The 18,844-nt window shown below is 40.0% G+C and overlaps 1 long non-coding RNA gene across 1 annotated transcript in view; it reads left to right on the forward strand.

Moving 5' to 3' along the window:
- The window catches only part of LOC118027136, a 79,723-nt gene that overhangs the window by 37,351 nt on the left and 23,528 nt on the right, over positions 1 to 18,844 (forward strand). The window lies entirely within an intron of this gene.

Raw genomic sequence — 18,844 nt, forward strand, 5'->3', positions numbered from 1 at the left:
TTTTTAGGCATAGCAGAAGTAATCCTGTAGAAATCAAGAAAATGTTACCAGTGTTAGGAAAAGCATCAGTTGACTTTGCTATACCGTAGCTTTACATCCTTGCCACAGAGAAACACACTTAGTGGGAAGACTACCATGACTGTATATGTCACTGTAGAAAATTTTGAAAATACAGCTAAGCCCAAAGAAAAGTAAAAATTACTCAAGACCTTATCTCTCAAGGTAGTTGGTGCTAGCATTTATATATATATTTATAATGAAATAGATATTATAATTATATATTATATATATTTATACACACATCATTCATTTATATAAAATATGCATGTTATACAAATAGATGAGCTTGTTCTATATATATTATTTTACAAATCTTTAAAAATTAACAACCTTGGGGAGCCTAGATGGCTCAGTCGGTTAAGCATCTGCCTTAGGCTCAGGTCATGATCCCAGGGTGCTGGGATCGAGGGCCACATCGGGCTCCCTGCTCGGCGGGGAGCCTGCTTCTCCCTCTGCCTCTGCCTGCTGCTTCCCCTGCTTGTGCTCTCTCTCTGTCAAATAAATAAATAAAATGTTTTAAAAAAATAAAAATTGACAACCTTATCAAAATTTTTCCATTTCATTAAATATTCCTCTACATCATTAAGAAATTTTTAAAATTTATTTATTTATTTATTTATTTATTTATCTATCTATCTATCTATCTATCTGGGTGGGGGCAGAGGGAGAGGGAGAGAATCTTAAGCAGGTTTATGTACGATTCATCTAGTTTTACGTATGTTTGAACACACTCACGCATTTTGTGTGTATATATATTTATGTATTTCTATGTACCCATATGTGTGTATATGTACACATAGATATGTATATGTGTATACTCCTTTAAGTTTGTGTGTGCATAGAGACCCATGCACATATCTTCATTTGATCAAGATGCAAGGGCATCAGGGCACAGTCTTCTCTTTTCAGGGAGCTTATCTATATGGAAGACCAACCTTTGAAATACAGATAAAGTCCCTAAACAACATCAGTCAGTCAGACATTGAAATTTGCCCCCAATGAATGTTGGTTCCCTTTTCAGTAGGCGTTTGCTTCTTCAAGCATCTCCCTGTTAAAGAAACAGATTAATTTAAATAGAATCACTCTTTAATAACTTAAATTGGCCTTTTACAATCTGTTTTTTCATCCATTCATTCCTCTGCTCATCCTTCTGTAACCAGGGGTTGAATGAACACAATTTATGGAGCTTAACTAAAATGCAAATTTATTTTTGTCTTTATCTTTCACTGGGAGAAGTTTTTTCCTGTGCCTGCTTAAAAACCTAGGCAGTCCCTTTTTTTTCTGCCCATTCAAGTAATAAGATGTTCTATCAGGGCCTCAGAGTCACACAGCTCCAGGGGGCACCATTTGCATTGTAATCTTTGTAAATGAGACTCCTATAGTTCCAGTAGATTCTAATGGGAATTGGGCCCCTGGAGTTTTGCAACAGGACCTTGAGTCCTAAGGCCACGTTCATATCAAAATCATAGCTTTAATTCAGTATTGAGGAATGTTTTGTCTAACATATTAAAGAATACTTTACTCTTCATTCAAAATTGAGACTTCTCCTCTACACTCTACCTTCATTCCAGGGCCTGGCTGCAGGCAAGCCATAAACCTTCTTCCTTCTGGCCTCTAGGGTTGGAGGGCAGAATGGGAGGTAGAGAGAGGCGGCGCCCCTTTCATTGTCCTGGCCCTCAGGCTAGCTCTCCAGAGGTAGCAGTGCCTCATCCTCGGTGCCCTTCAGCTTCTGCCTGCAGCTGCTAGGTTGTCTTTAATCCTCTCAGACCATCCTTTTGGACAGGATACCTTTTTAAATGACCCCAGAATAATATTCCTACCCTTAGTTTTCATCTAGTTCCTAGAATTCCCATACTTTCGACCCACAATGAGAGGAGAGTGCAGTACCTTCCTAGTCACCTGCCTCTATGTTGCTGTAATAGTCTGCTTTAGCAGGCACAGGTGAGGGCCAGACATCATTACCTGGCACCCCTCACTCAGGACTGGGACTAGGGCGGAGCTAGTGAAAGGGGATGCCAGAATACTCAGCACTCAAGATAAAAATATTTTAGTGAAACATTAAAAAATATATATATATTAATGGAAACAAATACGATGAGCTAGATATCAAATTTTTATTTTTATTTTTAAGATTTTATTTATTTATTTGAGAGAGAGATAGTGAGAAAGAGCAGGAGCCAGGAGGAGAGGGAGAAGCAGGCTCCCCACTGAGCAGGAAACCCATCGCGGTGCTTGATCCCAGGACCCGGGGACCATGACCTAAGCCGAAGGCAGACACTTAACTGACTGCACCACCCAGACACCCCAAGATATCAAAATTTTAAATAAAGACAGGGTTAGTGCAAGAGATAGTGAATTCTCTGTCCAACTCCTCTATTCTGCTTACATCCCCACCTCTACAGTCAGTTCTTAGGAGCTCTTCTGAAACAGCTCATTCCATAATTTCTGATCAGTTTATCGTGAGTGTAAATAGAGACTCACCTTCAGAGGTGGAATGATGAGCTTGTATTGTTCAGAGGAAAATGAAGGACCTTCAAGCTAGTAAATTGTCAGTTCCTTTGTAAGAGTGTTTTCCATTGTTTTAACATAGTGGTTTAAGTCAGACTTTTTGTCAAAGAATACAGGTATGCTTGTCATTGTAGGCACTGAAATTTTTTTGAAACCTATTTTCAAAGTTTTTGTTTTTTAAGCTGATGTATTAAAGGGGTAATTTAATCAATAAATATGTGTTGTCTATATAGCTGACTTCATACAGAGCTATTGGCTCCAAGGATTTTGAGTAGTCGGAAAGAATTCTCTAAAATCAATTAGGGCGACTTTGGCCTGTTTGTGTAACCCAGGACAAATTAGTAAATTCCCCTCCTGAAGTCCAGCTGCAGCGTATGGTTCAGTAACACCCAGGGGTCAGCTATTGTTGCCTTGGTCCATTAAATGACCCTGCTCCGTAAGCACAGCCTAAAATTCATCTGGCTCAGTAAACAGCACTGTAATATGCTGGCCACAGAAAAGAGGATTTTATAGAACTGTTCCTGCTTGGAATAGCATAATCGGGAATTGAATTAATTATGATCCAAAAAGTTGTCTTAGCCCATGTCATATGAGTTCTAAAACCCCAAACGCCAAAATCTTACTATGTAAAAATGATCCATATAATACAAAAACAGGCACATAACTTGAATTGAATTTCACAACATGTTGTTTTCCTAAAATACACTGTCTTAAGAGTTCTTGCAAATCAGTTCCTGCTGCTTTATAAATGACCATATTTACACCGAATTACAACAGCCCTCCTGCAGTGGAGGCTAGCTTGTTCAGAGAACGGATTAGGGCCCAATGACACCAGGGACTCTACAGCCCCATTCCTGCAAGTGAGCAGAAGGTCAGTGAAAATGAAGCATATCATGAAGTTCACATTTCTAACAAACATCTTGCAAAGAACAAAACGGGCATTCAAGAAACATGTACAAGTTTACTTAATATTCTTAATTAACATTAGCATTGATATGAAAGTATACACTTCACATACATACTACGAAGAATAACCAAATAAATCCCATTTTAGCCACTCCTAGTTTAAAAAGTGGAATAGTACTGTGGGAGGCCTCCCCGCTTAGTGCTCACTAGTTCCCAGTGGCTCTCTGCCTTGAGCACCTGAGAGGCTTTGCCTGCAGGCTTTCCTCTGCAAGAACCATGCTCAGCCCCTGCAAGCAGGGCATGCTGGATGTGCCAGGGAAGGAAGCCATCGGGAGCAACCCTCAAGTAATAATGGGAAGGAGCTAGTAGATAGATATCTAAGCTTCTTGGTCCCTCAGGTGGGATGACTTTGACATGTATTCTCTACAGCGTTTAAGAGGTCCCCAGTGATATTGAGCCTCGGTTGCTCACAGTAATAATCTGCTTATAACTTACCTGTGTAGACTTCCTCTCTCTTCCTTCCCTTCCCATTTGACTTCTCTACTCCCTTACCAGTATCTGCTGGGATAACTTCCTACTTACCTCAGATTCTTACATCAGGTTTTGCTTCTAGGGACTCTAACAATTGCCAATACTGTTGAAGCTCCTTATTTTCATCCCCAATTTTAACTCTCTGTTTCTGTCCAACCAAGGGTAACTACTGCTTTAATTTTTTTTTTTTTATGTTTATCATTGCTTTGCCTTTTTAAGTTTCGTTAGATATATTAAAGATATCAGTAACTGGCAATACATGTTTAGGATTTTTTATTTTGAACAGAACAAATTTATTTCATACTGTATACACCCTTCTGTAATTTTTAAAGAACTAACCATTATGTTTCTAAGACTCATCCATGAGTTCCTTTTTGTTGATATGTCAATAAAGCTATGAATATCTCTGCCCATTGCTGCTGGTACACATGTACCAAGAGTTTACCTGTAAATGAAATTACTGAGTAATAGGCTCTGTGCATCTTCATTTTTTTAAAGTCACATTTCCTAGTAAAGACAATAGTTCTAATGCATATGTCTAATTTTGTTTCCTTTTAAAATCTCACTAAAGCTTTTAAGAAGGCAAAAATACACAGAGATGGGGAAAAGAGAAGATGAGACAATATCAGTAAAATTTCTAAATCTGGAAAGTAAATGGATGAATGGTAAACTGCTTGGTAGGACTGAGAAAGCCAAACCTAACTTAGGGTAAGGGGTGCTGGGAAGGAATCAGAGAACAAACTTAATTTATACTGCAGAATCTTCAAAAGGCCCCATAATTGGTGTCTCTGGAAGATGGGACTAAAGGAGCTAGCTGAAATAATAGTGAATTGATTGAAAGTGTTTAAAGAAGCAGTTAAATTCTCAAATCGCCTTCTCTATACTAAGCCCGTGAGCAATTATTCCTCACAGCCAGCCGAATTATTCTCCAGAGAAGCTAGCACAGAACTGACTGAGGAAAAGTAGACACAGTTGAGGACACAAATACTGTAAAGAAACAGGAAGATTAATTGAATGTGTGCCTATTAAATATCAAGAGATCCACCCTATTCACTTTTTAGAACACCGGAAGCCAGGCCTTTACTCTCTATACAAGATTTTAGAACTCTGGGGGATCTGACCAGACCACGAAGAAAGACCTGAAGAAAATGTCATTGCACTTTCCCCAACAAATGGCCCACCTAGATCACCCAAAGGGAAGTTCACAGTTGACAAGCTCACCAGGCCTTTAGTCACAGACCTTGAAAAACGAACATTTAATTAAGGAGACATTTGAGAAAAGAAATCTCTAATATGGAAGAGAGAGAGAGCAAAACAAATGGATGATAGATTTTAGATCTATGTGGGAAGAATAAAACTTCAAAAATAAAAGTAGGAGTGTAACTCTCATTAATATTTTCAGAAATGTAAGAGAATATGTTTCTTTGGAACAAAAATAGGATGCCATGAAAATTGAACAGAGAATCAGAAACTGCTCTTAGAAATTAAAAATATGAGGGGCGCCTGGGTGGCTCAGTTGTTGGGCGTCTGCCTTCGGCTCAGGTCATGTTCCCGGGGTCCTGGGATCGAGCCCCGCATCGGGCTCCTTGCTCTGCGGGGAGCCTGCTTCTCCCTCTTCCACTCCCCCTGCTTGTGTTCCCTCTCTTGCTGTGTCTCTCACTGTCAAATAAATAAATAAAATCTTTAAAAAGAAAAAAAAGAAATTAAAAATATGATGGAAGAAATGAAATACTTAATAAAAGAGCTGGATGATAAAGAAACATCCCAGAAAATATATTAAAAAGACAAAGAAAAGGAAATTAGAGGAACAGTCTAGGAGTCATAACATTTGAGAAACAGAAATTCAGAATTGAAGAACGGAAGGCAGGAAACCATGCAGCATGTAAGTCACAAGAAAATTCCCCAAATGAAAGATATTTTCCACATTGAATAGGCCCACCAAGTACTTAGTACAGTGGGTGAGAATAGGATCACACTCAGGCACAAAGTGAAATTTCATGTATGTGGGCAAAAAGAAATAATTTTATAAATTTCTGTGATTCTGGGGGGTAGGGTGAGGTGGCAGGGACAGGTGACATACACATCATAATCATGATGGGTTTAAATTTCTCAACAGCATACTGGAAGTTAGATGATCAAGGAGCATTGCCTGCAAAATATAAAGGAAATTGTTGCTTATTTTTCTAATCTAGAATTCTATCCAAACTATCAACTGAGTATTAGGATAGACTACAGATGTTTTCCAGTTATACGTGTCTCAAAAAATTTATCTCATAAACATCTTTTCTGAGAAGCTGCTGGAGGACAAATGTGCATATGAAACTTGGATTAAAAAAAACCCTTAAAACAGATTTTAAAAATAGGGGAAAAAATAATACCAAATAAGTTTTTCAAAGTGGTATATCAATGTATGCTCCCTAAAACAGTGTATATAAGAGTACTTAGCCACGTCTTCATCAATAATTATTTTTCCTCTAAAAATTTGATAGGACTCATTGTGAATCTGTCTGAGCTTGATAGATCCTTTTTGTCTTCTTTATGGGAAATGTTTTAAAAGAGCAATTTAATTCCTTTAATTATAATAATATATATAAGGGTATAGTATAATAATATAATATATAATACATATCATGTAATATGTATATTATATATACTATAATTTTTTTACTACTATAAATACTATCCATATTTTACATTTTTGAGTTGGTTTCAATCAATTATTTGTTTCTAGATGTTTTTCTTTTGTCTGTTACCAAAATTTTTTTCACTAATATATAAAATCTATCTGTTTTGGTTTTTTTCTCCTCTTAATTTTATTTTCTTGGTCATTAAACAGGAAATATTTATTCACACTCACTAATAACTAGAAAAATACAAATTTGAATAACAGTGTGATAAAATATTCTTCCCTCCAAATGTCTCCTCTTCATTTTGTATGTTGTAGATCACACCTAAATGGCTATTTTTCCTCTGAACTTAATGACTCTAAGAAATTTGTTATATATGCAGTGTGCATGTATGCATATATAGCTCTTACTACAGAAGTAATTTATGTTTATTGTTGAAAATCAGAAAATGCAGATAAGCAAAAAGGAGATAACCTTCAATAATCCCTTCATTTAGGAATTGCCACTCTTCACATTTATTTTAGGTTGGGCTCCCTGAAAGACAGACTTGAAGACAGATAATTCAGTGCAGCTTATTGGGGAATGCTCTTGGGAAAACCCCTGTGAGGGGAGGCAGCAGGACTGGGCAGCAGGGAGAAGCTGGTCTGCTCTGCCACAGCAACCAAGTCCTTAACCAGTCCTCTGAGGAATTCTGGAACTGGAATAGCCCTTCAGAGTTGTGCCTCACTCAGACGAGGGGGCTGGGTCTTTGTTCTGAACCCTCATAGCCCAGGGACAGGACACAGGTTGCCCCCGGAGAGAACCATGAGCCAGGCAGCTCCCTTAGGCCTCGGATAATTTCTTGGCCCAGCTGTGAGCTGACAGTCAGCCTGGACAGTGAGTGCCTTTGTGCCTTGGTGGGGCGAGTGTAGGTCTTGAGGCGGCCGTGGCTAGGGCGAGAGGTGAATCTTGTCAGGACACCACAGCATCCACTAAAATCTACTTCTTGCACTGCTCGGGTCAACTTGCTTAATACAATAAGTTGACTTCATCTGGGAACAGTTCCTCTAGGATTCTGACTGGTCTCTTTCTCTGGGGAAAAGTAGGTTAGTGGGATGAGCTAATAGTCCCAGGCAGGCAGCTATCCTTGGGGTGACAGCTGAGTTCATAATCTCTCTCTTCTTTTCCCCATTCTAGATTTGCCTTGCCTTAGGGACTTGCCCCGAGGAGCCTGGGATTCTGGCTCACACTGTGGCGGCTATAAGAGCAGCCCTATCTTCTGATACTCTGTCCTTAATTATTCCTGCCAGGATGGTGACTTCTTTCCTTGTCCATTGGCCTCTTGGGAAATAAGCGTTCCTAACTCATAGAGACCAGAGCTGGGGTAGGAAGTGGTGGTAACAGGGCAACTTTTACTTTTACTATTTCTCAGACCCCTGTATTCTCCGTGTTGAAGATAAAGCACCATATAACGGTTATTTCTTTCTTTCTTTTTTTTTTTTTAGATTTTATTTATTTATTTGTCAGAGAGAGAGAGAGAGCAGGGGGAGTGGGAGAGGGAGAAGCAGGCTTCCGCGGAGCGGGGATCCTGATGTGGGACTCGATCCCAGGACCCTGAGATCATGACCTGAGCTGAAGGCAGCCGCTTAACGACTGAGCCACCCAGGCGCCCCATATAACGGTTATTTCTAAATATAAGTTATATACTGGAGGCTGATGCCCCACTCTTGCAGTGTAGGCACATACTCACCCCTTAGGCAAAATTCCTAAATTAGATTTGATGACCAAATGCCCATAGTAAAATCAGCTCACACACACAGCTCTGTTCCTTCCTAGGTCTGGGCCATGACAGAACACCCTGGGCCATCTACAAATGCTCTCCTCCTATCCCATTCCATATTGTGTGCTCTGCCTGGCAAGTAGCAGCCTGAGTTAGTGCTGCCTAGGAACCCTGCCCTGGTATGGAGGAATGGATTCTGACACGGAATTGTCCTGGCAAATAGCTTGTAAAACGAAGGATGTAATTGTAGTCGGTAAATACAAAGGGAAGTGTTAGTTAATACCTCACTATCCTATCATAGTTAAAATCCCCAGTGGGAAATAATAAATTATATATTCCAAAAAAAAGTATATATCCCAAGAAGAAAGGAGTCCGTTTCTGAAAGAGGTCCGTTGGGCCAACTTGGGAATACAAACTTCAAAGAAAACTGTTCTTCTGACTTAGATAGCCTAATGAATGATTAACTGGCTGAAATATCATTGATGGTTATGACTGTGTTGTATATCAAGCTTGTTTAGGGCAAATAAAAGAGCACTTAAAGGATTATGCTGAAATAAGCAGATTGCAGCAAATGCTGTTTGTCCTCCTTTGCAATCAAATATTCACCTCAGCCTTTTTTTTTTTCTCATGTAAGAGAACCCCCCAAAAATTGATGATGGCTTTCTGTTTAATTGACGTGTGTGGGGGGTAATGTGGAGGAAAGAGGTCTGGAAGTTCTGAGAGGAGTAGGTAGAATAAGTAGGGATCACCCATGAGAAAACCCCCCCGGCTCTGATCTCCATCCCCTCGCTTGGTGGTGGGAGAAGTGCGCAGTGCTTCTCCCTCGGGGCCGCATGATTAGGATGCATGTTGGCAGGCCAACAAAGATGGCACAGGCGATGTCCACACTGTGATCCCCGTTGACCTGGGGGCAACAGCTCACGCAGGAAGGCCTGCAGTGACCTTTGCTCAGAGGCAGGCGGTGAGCCCATTGGGCCCCTTCCGCGTGACAGCATCGACAGGAACTTTGCAGCCAGACCAGAGTGCATATTCTGGCTCTATCAACTGCCAGCTATGTGACTTTGAGTAAGGAACCCAACTTTCTCTGCTTTGTTCTCGTGTCTGAAAAATGGGGATAAAATTATCTACTTAATGAGCTCATTATAAGGATAAAATGAGTTAGTATATGGAAAAGGCCTGGTGCATAGTTACTGCTTCAATAAATGTTCACCTCCTTCCCTCCACTGCTAGAAGGCCTTGCTATAATGCAGAGAACTGTCCTCTGGTCATGCTACAGAAAGATCCTCTTTAGGCATGAAATCACCTTCCAGTGGTGCCCGGGACACAGGCTTTAAGGCTCCTGTGGGCCGACTAAGGTGCAGGGCTCAGGGCAGGAGGATGTTTCACTGAACCTGTGGCAGGACAGTCATCAGGCTCTCTTCGCCGGCTGGGGCAGAGCTCTCTCCTTGAAGAGCTGGAATAGCCCCATTCCCATCTGGAGTGTACCCCAGGGTTTGAAGAGGCTCCAAACTAGAGCAGCAAGGAAGGTCTATGGCTGAGCGGGGGACCAGCCTCACCCTGGATTTGGGTAAGCACCGCTAGCCTCACCTCCTCTTCTAAATCTCCTTTGAAATGCTTACTGTCTGTGATAAACTTGGAACAGACTACTTTTCCTCAGGGATGCTTTTTTGCGTGTCTTCCCCAGAGCCTCTTTCGAAGCTGGACTGGTCCCTTGGTTCTGATAATGAACAGTGATCATCCAACCTCTGGTGTGGCAACCTGCAGGAATCTTTGCCCTCCCAAATTGCTCCTGGATGTTGATTCAACCCATCAGGACATGGATGATAAATCAGAACAATAACCTTCACCCTTACTCCCAGACCTAGAAACAATTTGGTGAATAACCAGTAAGCAGTATTTATAACATATAAAATGTCAGCTCTCCCTTTGCCCCTCTTGGCCTAGGGCATGCCACATCCAGTTCGTCTTTGTTCCAGCTGTGAGAGGACTTATTGTCATCATTCCGGCCTGCTGCAATTAAGTGCTCTCCAAGCATATGATCTATGCAGAGGAGGAAGAGGACTGATAATGGATCGGATCTTTCAAGATCCTGCTTAAGCAACTGTAGATAATATGGAAGGGGAGGAAATTCTGGAAACCATCATTTTATTTATTTACCCCACAGCTTATTTTTTTATTTTAATTCCAGTGTAGTTAACATACAGAATTATATTAGTTTCAGGTATACAGTACAGTGATTCAACACTTCCATATATCACTCAGTGCTCATCAAGATAAGTGTGCCTTTGATCCCCATCACTCATTTCACCTATCCCCCCCACCGACCCCCTTTCTAGGAAGCATCTGTTTGTTCTCTGCAGTTAAGAGTCTGTTTTTTAATTTCTCTCTCCTTTTTTTCCTTTGCTCATTTGTTTTGTTTCTTACATTGTACATATGAGTGAAATCATATGGTATTTGTCTTTCTCTGACTGGCTTATTCCGCTTAGTATTACAGTCTCTAGATCCATCCATGTTATTGCAAATGGCAAGATTTCATTCTTTTTATGGCTGAATAATATTCCATTGTATATATATATATACACCACATCAAAATAAAAAGCTTTTGCACACCAAAGGAAAAAACTAAAATACAACCTACTAAATAGGAGAAGATATTTGCAAATGACATATTCAATAAAGGGTTAGTAACCAAAATATTAAAGAACTTATACAACTCAACACCCAAAAAACCGAATAATCCAATTAAAAAATGAGCAGAAGACATGAAGACATTTCCCCAAAGAAGACATCCACATGGCCAACAGACACATGAAAAGATGCTCAACATCACTCATCATCGGGGAAATGCAAATCAGAACCATATGAGATATCACCTCACACCTGTCAGAATGGCTCAAATCAAAAACTCAAGAAACAATTGTTGGGTGAGCATGTGGAGGAAAAGGAACTCTCGTTCACTGTTGGTGTGAATGGAAACTGGTGCAGCCACTGTGGAAGACAGTATGGGGGTTCCTCAAGAAGTTAAAAATAGAGCTATCCTACAATCCAGGAATTTGAACTACTGGGTATTTACCCAAAGAATAAAAAATTTGAAGGCATATATGCACCCCAATGTTTATTGCAGCATTATTTATAATAGTCAAACTATGAAAGCAGCCCAGGTGTCCATCATTAGATGATTGGAAACCATCATTATTATCTTACTTCTGTCCTGTTGAAATTCAATGTTTTACTTTTCTCTTTCCTATGTAGATGGAATATGTTGTATTTCTGTTGAGATGAAAAAGCCAAATAATTAGAGAACAAAGTTCAAAGAGACTTCTAGGAGTCTCTCTAATAAAAGTGTTAATCACTGAATCATTACTTAAATGGCTTTTTGTGGCTGGGTCTTTAATCTCGAGATTGTAAGCAGTTAGAAGAAAAGAGCAATGTTTTAGATCAGTAGTTCTCAAACTTCAGCGTCCATCAGAATAACCTGGAGAGCTTATAAGAAACTAATCTTGCTCAGCCTGACCCTCAGCCAATCAGGCACAGGGCCTGAGCATCTGCATTTTTTTTTAAAGATTTTATTTATTTATTTGAGAGAGAGAGAATGAGAGAGAGCACATGAGAGGGGTTAGGGTCAGAGGGAGAAGCAGACTCCCTGCCGAGCAGGGAGCCCGATGCGGGACTCGATCCTGGGACTCCAGGACCATGACCTGAGCCGAAGGCAGTCGCTTAACCAACTGAGCCACCCAGGCGCCCGCATCTGCATTTTCAACAGGTGTTACTGGTGCTGCTGGTCCAGGAACCACACTTTGAAAATTACTGATTTACATAATAAAAGCCCGACCAGTTGGAACTGTTAGAGAGCAGAACTATTTTGTAACGCAAAGTACGGCAGATGTGATGGGGGAGACTTGGGTTCCCGTGGCAATTCCAATTCCGCAGACTACCAATGGTGAAGCAACTGAGTCTTTGAGACTCAGTTTCATCACCAGAAAGTCAGGAATGAAAATAATGCCTGTATCACAGAATTGTGGGCAAGATGAGATAAGGTCACGTGTGTGAAAGGGCTTGGTAAATGGCAAAGCACAATCTAAGTTTAACTCATTCTGGATGTGCTTTCAATAGTCAAGTTTTCTCTTCATAAGAATAAAAGCTTTTATTTTAACTTCTGGGATGGAAATCTTTCATCATTATCATCCTCGTGATAATAGTGACAATAATCATGGTCTTCTAGTCTCCTAGTGCACTTCCTGTGCTGGCTGGGCACTTAACACATCTTGTTTTTATCTTCCAAAAACCTCATAAAATCTACTTTCTTATATAAATTTTTGCTTACCTAAAAGGAATATAGACAGAATTAAAATTTGTTTTTGAAGATGGAGGAGGAGGCCATGAAGTAAGCAGTGCCTGCAGCCAAAAGCTCAAAAAGGCAAAGAAATGGCCTTTAGGAGGAATGCAGCTGTGCCGACCCATTTTAGACTTTTGATCCCCTGAACTGTAAGCTAGTAAGTTTGTGCTGTTTTAAATCCATACATTTGTGGTAATTTCTTACACCAGCAATAGGAAACTACTGCAATGACTTTTCAAGGAAAATTTTAGAAAATGGAGCACAGAGTTGACATGTTTCATTGTCCAGTTAGTAATTGTGAAAATCAGTCACCACCACTAGTGTCCAGGTACCGTCTCCTCGTGTTCAGGTTCAGGAACCATCTGCTTGTGTTTTTCATTGTCAAATGTGCTCCTCCTCCCGAATTTCATAATCTCCACCAAGAGAAGAAAAGAGCAACTCTGTTATACTCACAATGTTGTGGCTCTTTAGAACCTGTTTCTATGAAAATAATATCTTGTTGCTTTTGCAGTTTCCTGATACCATTTATTTATATCGGTTATATTATTATTTCTGCCACAGTCACAACCATTGTACCGCCTACGAATCCTGGCTGTCAATGAACTGCCCATCATCAGGTGGCGATCAGCATAAACGCAAGTCTCAGAATAGGAAGAAGAAAAGTGTGAATGATAACTTCTGGTCTTGTTAAATTTGCTTTTCAGAATTTGATAATACAAAATAGGACAATATACCTTACAACTATGCTTTTCTTGAACTCTTTAGGCCATATTTACTGCATTCTTCCCTAAAATGGGATCTCATTCAATGTTGACTTCGCTCCTGCCTTCTATACAGCCTCTAGCAGGTGAGTAAGAAGAATGTTCTGCCTTGTACATTACGTCCCTTGAACAGCACAGTCCTTGACAGACCCGGGAAAGCAGATTTACCACATTGATTAGAAGCAGGAGAAGCCATTGATTGAAAAGGCCCATTGATATTGCAGAATGACAGTCTAGAAATACCTTACAGGAGATAGGCATAGCACTCCAAGAAAACCTTGTGATGCTCTGGTGTGGCGCTTTGTGGAGATGGTTAGGTAAATGAGGGGTTTGAAGCAAATATACAGGTTGGAGAACATGTTACAGTTAAATGGGTTTGCTAACATTCCCTGCCTCACCCCCACCCCTTCAGAAGGTTAGATCTTGAGACAGGCCACATATCCAGACACTTACCTAGGATTTCCGTCTTACAGTGGATCGGGATTAGAAAGGTAAAGAAAAGAAACAAATCCCCAGCATTCACTGCTTTTTATTAGATTTACTTAAACCACTTAAGGTCTGTGGAGTGATGTGGCCGTCACCCTCCAATTGGGTATCTGATTGAGTTGATTTAGAGGTGGAACAAGAGGCTAAGAGTATGGTTTTAGGGGTGTTCCTTCATTTGGAAATATAAGAATGAGGGATTAATGATTTCTTCCAACAGCCTCTATCAAAGAGTTTTATTGTCTGAATTTCTTGGGGATCTGATCCTAGTCTTGTGGCTTCTGACTTCATGCATTGTGAATTGTTTCCTCATGTGTTTTGCAATTATGAATTAGGAATTTGTCTTTACTGGCATAATTTCTATAGAAATTTTATGGGTCTATTTGGGGTTATGTTTTTCCAAAGACATTTTACCTTTGCTTTTGCCAGGTGTCTTTACTGGCCTGAGACTTCTTTTGTGATTACAGTCTAACTTGGGTAGTCCTGGATGATACTCAAACATCAAATCTGTGTTAATGAGGATGGACCCAATGTTATTATTAGCCCAGATTAAGACAGGCATGCTTCCTTTGTTTTCCAGTATCCCAGTGGATTTCTTCTGTCCCCCCAAAGCCCCCCTCCCCATCTTAATGTTCATTGAGGGCATAACTCTTCAAATGTTTCAGCCTTACTTGGAAAGCCATTACCCAAATACTCTGTTTCCTGCTTGGGTGGGTATTAAATGCCCTTCATGATATAGTTCTGCAAATATTCCTAGGTCTGACAGTATCAGTTCACAAGTTGACTGATTTGTTTTTTAATTAGCTTTATTTTGCCTCTGGGGAGTTCTCCTTCTTAAGAGTTCAAATATACATTTATTAAAGCCATTTGCTTTATTTTATACATTTATAAATATTTATGTATTTATATAAGTTATATATAATATTTAAGTATTATATTAATACTTTATAAATAGTTTTAATCATCATTCATAATTCGTATTTGAATAAATAGTGGGAAGACTTTCAACTTCTCTAGTCTGCCTTTAGATTTTCACACATATTGTTTCTTCTGCCTGGAATGTTCTCTTTCCTTTTCACTTAGCTAAACCAGATATCCACCATTAAGGAAGCCAACTGTGAGCCCTCAGGTTGGAACTAAGTACTCTCCACTCCCCACCCTCAGTGCATAGATAGAACTGTCCCTTATATGTAGTCTCCACTGGGCTAGAAGCTCTGTGAGGCCATACTTGTTTAGTTTACCCCAGCTGGATACGTAGTAGAGAATCAACTATTTGTGAATGAATGAGCATCTTCTGCTGATTTTGTTTGCTTATTAATTAATTAATTATTATTTTTATTTAAATTCAGTTTAGTTAACGTGTAGTGTATTATTAGTTTCAAGAGTAGAATTTAATGGCTCATCACTTGCATGTAACACCCAGGGCTCATTACATCCAGTGCCCTCCTTAATGCCCATCACCCAGTTACCCTATCCCTCCCCCACCCCCACTTCCCCTCCAGCAACCCTGTTTGTTCCCTATAGCTAAAAGTCTCTTATTGTTTGCCTCCCTGTTTTTATCTTATTTTATTTTTGCCTCCCTTCCCCTATGTTGATCTGTTTTGTTTCTTAAATTCCACATGAGTGAAATCATATGTCTTTGTCTTTCTCTGACTTATTTCACTTAGCATAATAGCCTCCACTTCCATCCACATCATTGCAAGTGACAAGATTTCATTCTTGCTGAGTAACATCCATCGTATTTATATACCACATCTTTATCCATTCATCTGTCAATGGACCATCTGGGCTCTTTCCATATTTTAGCTATTGTGGACATTGCTGCTATAAACATTGGGGTGTGTGTGCCCCTTCGGATCACTCTTTTTGTCTCCTTTGGATAAATACCTAGAAGTGCCGTTGCTGGGTTGTAGGGTAGCTCTGTTTTTAACTTTTTGAGGAACCTCCGTACTGTTTTCCAGAGTGGCTGCACCAGTTGGTGAGGATGCAGAGAAAGGGGCACCCTCTTAGACTGTTGGTTGGGAATGCAAACTGTTGCTTATTTATTTTTAAGTATAAATCTTCTCTGTAAGATCACTGGGCTCTAGCCTTTATGAACTTTCCTTGGTTTGTAGCAATATGGTAAAACTCCCACTTGGAGTAACACCACTAATGGTTATCAACTTATTAATGAAAGTCTGATAGCTAATGTATTTTTCACAATAGAAAAGAAATGTTTTTTCCTAAAAATTGTTTTATTCAGCTTGTTTTTTCATCTTAAATTTCACCTCTTGTCCAACTGAGAATTCCTAAAAACTCTGTATTGATTTTTGTTTCCCTTCACTGGAATTACTTTCCCCTTTCTTTATAAAAAATTCAATTTTGTATCAGGTGGCAAAGCATGGAAATCTATTCTTTCACTCAGTATTTGTCGAGTACCTTCAAAGGACAAGAAAGATGCAGAGATGCTGGTAGCTTAGGAGGGCTGTGTGATTATAGCAGGTGTTCTTAGGGCCACAGGAGAATCAAGTATGTTTGAAGGCCTAGAGGATAGAGCTAGAATAGAAAAAGGAGAAACAGGGGTTTCAAGAAAGAGGGAATAAGACAGTCTCCCCTTCATCGCCCAAGAAATTTATAACTTATTCTAACAGACTGAGGGTTGAACACCCTTAGAAACTAGCCCTATTGGCTTGCGTGCACGCAGTGTGAGCGGCGCAGTTGTAGCTGAGGCAGTCGCTGACCAGGTTTTAGGTCTTTCCTCCTTGGGCTAGGCAGATCAGTGAGACCAGAGGACTCCTGAATTTCAGAGAGCTGGCCCGTAAAGGGTGAAGGTTGTTTCTTCCTGCGTATGTTAGACCGGTGTTAGATAAAGCCTAACAACACTCCTGTTGGGTAAGGGGAAACAGTGATAAGAAGTGAAATATGGTTTTACGAGTAATTAATATTGGGGATTTGAAGGTTGAAAGCTATTGTGACAGTCTACGTTAATTGCTTCCCCCCTGCCATTTGGTCATACAAACTTGTCCCTTACATGGCAATTTAGAAAGAGGAAGCCTAAAAAGTGCCATTGGGATTGCTGTCAGATGATTGAGAAAGTCAACTTAGTTCTGTATATTTTACACATACACACACACACTTAAAATGAGGCAAGCCAGAGAGAAAAATCATGCATGCCATTTAATTAGATTTCTTTTGGTTTCAAATAATTATTTTGATTCCATTCACAACTTTTGTGAACGTTTATTTTGAAAAAGTGGTTTGTGAACTGGAAACATAGTTCTTGTTTGTTTGCCAAGGCTGGATATAGCTTACAATCAGGGAATATTCTCTGTAAATTCGAAGAGTTTCTGTTAATTTAATGTCATGTGCCTTAAAAATAGAAAATCATATCCTGACATTTGCATAGATCAAACATAGGAATCCCTGTTTGCTGAGAAGGCAGCACAGCTAATAGCAAGAATGTGAATTCAAGAGAGTTGTCAAACGCTTCCTTTTTCTACAAAAAGGGGTGATGTCTCCATGGATGGAATACTGAGTATCAGTCAGAGACTTCAGATGATCAGTTATTGTTTGGAGAACATCTCGATGAAATGATCACCGATCAAAGAACAATAAGCAAGAATTAATTCTCTATTGATTATTTCCATTTTGCTTTTCTTTAGTTAGTAAAAATTTTTTAAAAAGCAGTTTTATTCATTGTACCCAGTAAGGGATTACTACTTTAAATAATCAGGAACTCTGGCGCCCCCTACTGGACAGGAGATCTAAACTATTATTATTATTATTATTATTTTTTTAAGATTTTATTTATTTATTTGAGAGAGAGAATGAGATAGAGAGAGCATGAGAGGGGGGAGGGTCAGAGGGAGAAGCAGACTCCCTGCTGAGCAGGGAGCCCGATGTGGGACTCAATCCCAGGACTCCAGGATCATGACCCGAGCCGAAGGCAGTCGCTTAACCAACTGAGCCACCCAGGCGCCCCTAAACTATTATTTTACATGAGCTTTCATTTCATTTTTGTCTTCAGTTTTATGAATTAGGCATAGCCTAGATATTCTGTCTCACGTGAAGAGGGCTTGTCTAGTGGCAAAACTAAATGATGAATCAAAAATTCTGAATTTAATTATACCTCCACGCCTCTACATTAGCAGCTCTGAAGCACGGTGGTATCTGTGGTTCTGTGAAGGCCTGACATTAGCTATCATCAGATGAACTCCGGAATGTTAACAGTAAAAACCCAAACCAAACCAAACCTGCAGGCGCCTGGGTGGCTCAGTTGGTTGAGCGACTGCCTTCGGCTCAGGTCATGATCCTGGAGTCCCTGGATCGAGTCCCGCATCGGGCTCCCTGCTCGGCAGGGAGTCTGCTTCTCCCTCTGACCCTCCTCCCTCTCATGCTCTCTGTCTCTCATTCTCTCTCTCGTAAATAAATACAATCTTAAAAAAAAAAAAAAAAAAAAAAACAAACCTGCTGGGCCAGGGAAATTTTACCTCTAATGCTTCTAGATAGCCCAACTGATCCACTAAGAATGGATTTGAGACCTTTTACAATTAAAATTAAAAAAGGGAACTTAATGGAATAAATACCTGCTTTGAAACTAGACACATCTGGGCTCGAATCCAGCTCATGCCTTTTGGCAAGTATGGAACTCCTCCACCTTAGCTCCTCCTGCAACAAGGGGCTGGTAATAATCACCCTCCATGGAGCTGTCAGGAACTTGAAGTGAAAAAGGTATGAAAATGTTGCCCTCAGACAGGTAGCAAAGGATGTTAATACAAATTAGACTGTTGCTGAGAGGAGTCTTGGTTAAGGAAAGGATTTGATTAAATCACATTTTTTCAGCTAATATGACCACAGGTTAGCTTGCCTAAAGTCTCTCAAGCCATTAGGCTCA

This window comes from Mirounga leonina, unplaced genomic scaffold, assembly GCF_011800145.1.
Source record: "Mirounga leonina isolate KUSES-001 unplaced genomic scaffold, KU_Mleo_1.0 Mir_357, whole genome shotgun sequence".
Taxonomy (NCBI): domain Eukaryota; kingdom Metazoa; phylum Chordata; class Mammalia; order Carnivora; family Phocidae; genus Mirounga; species Mirounga leonina.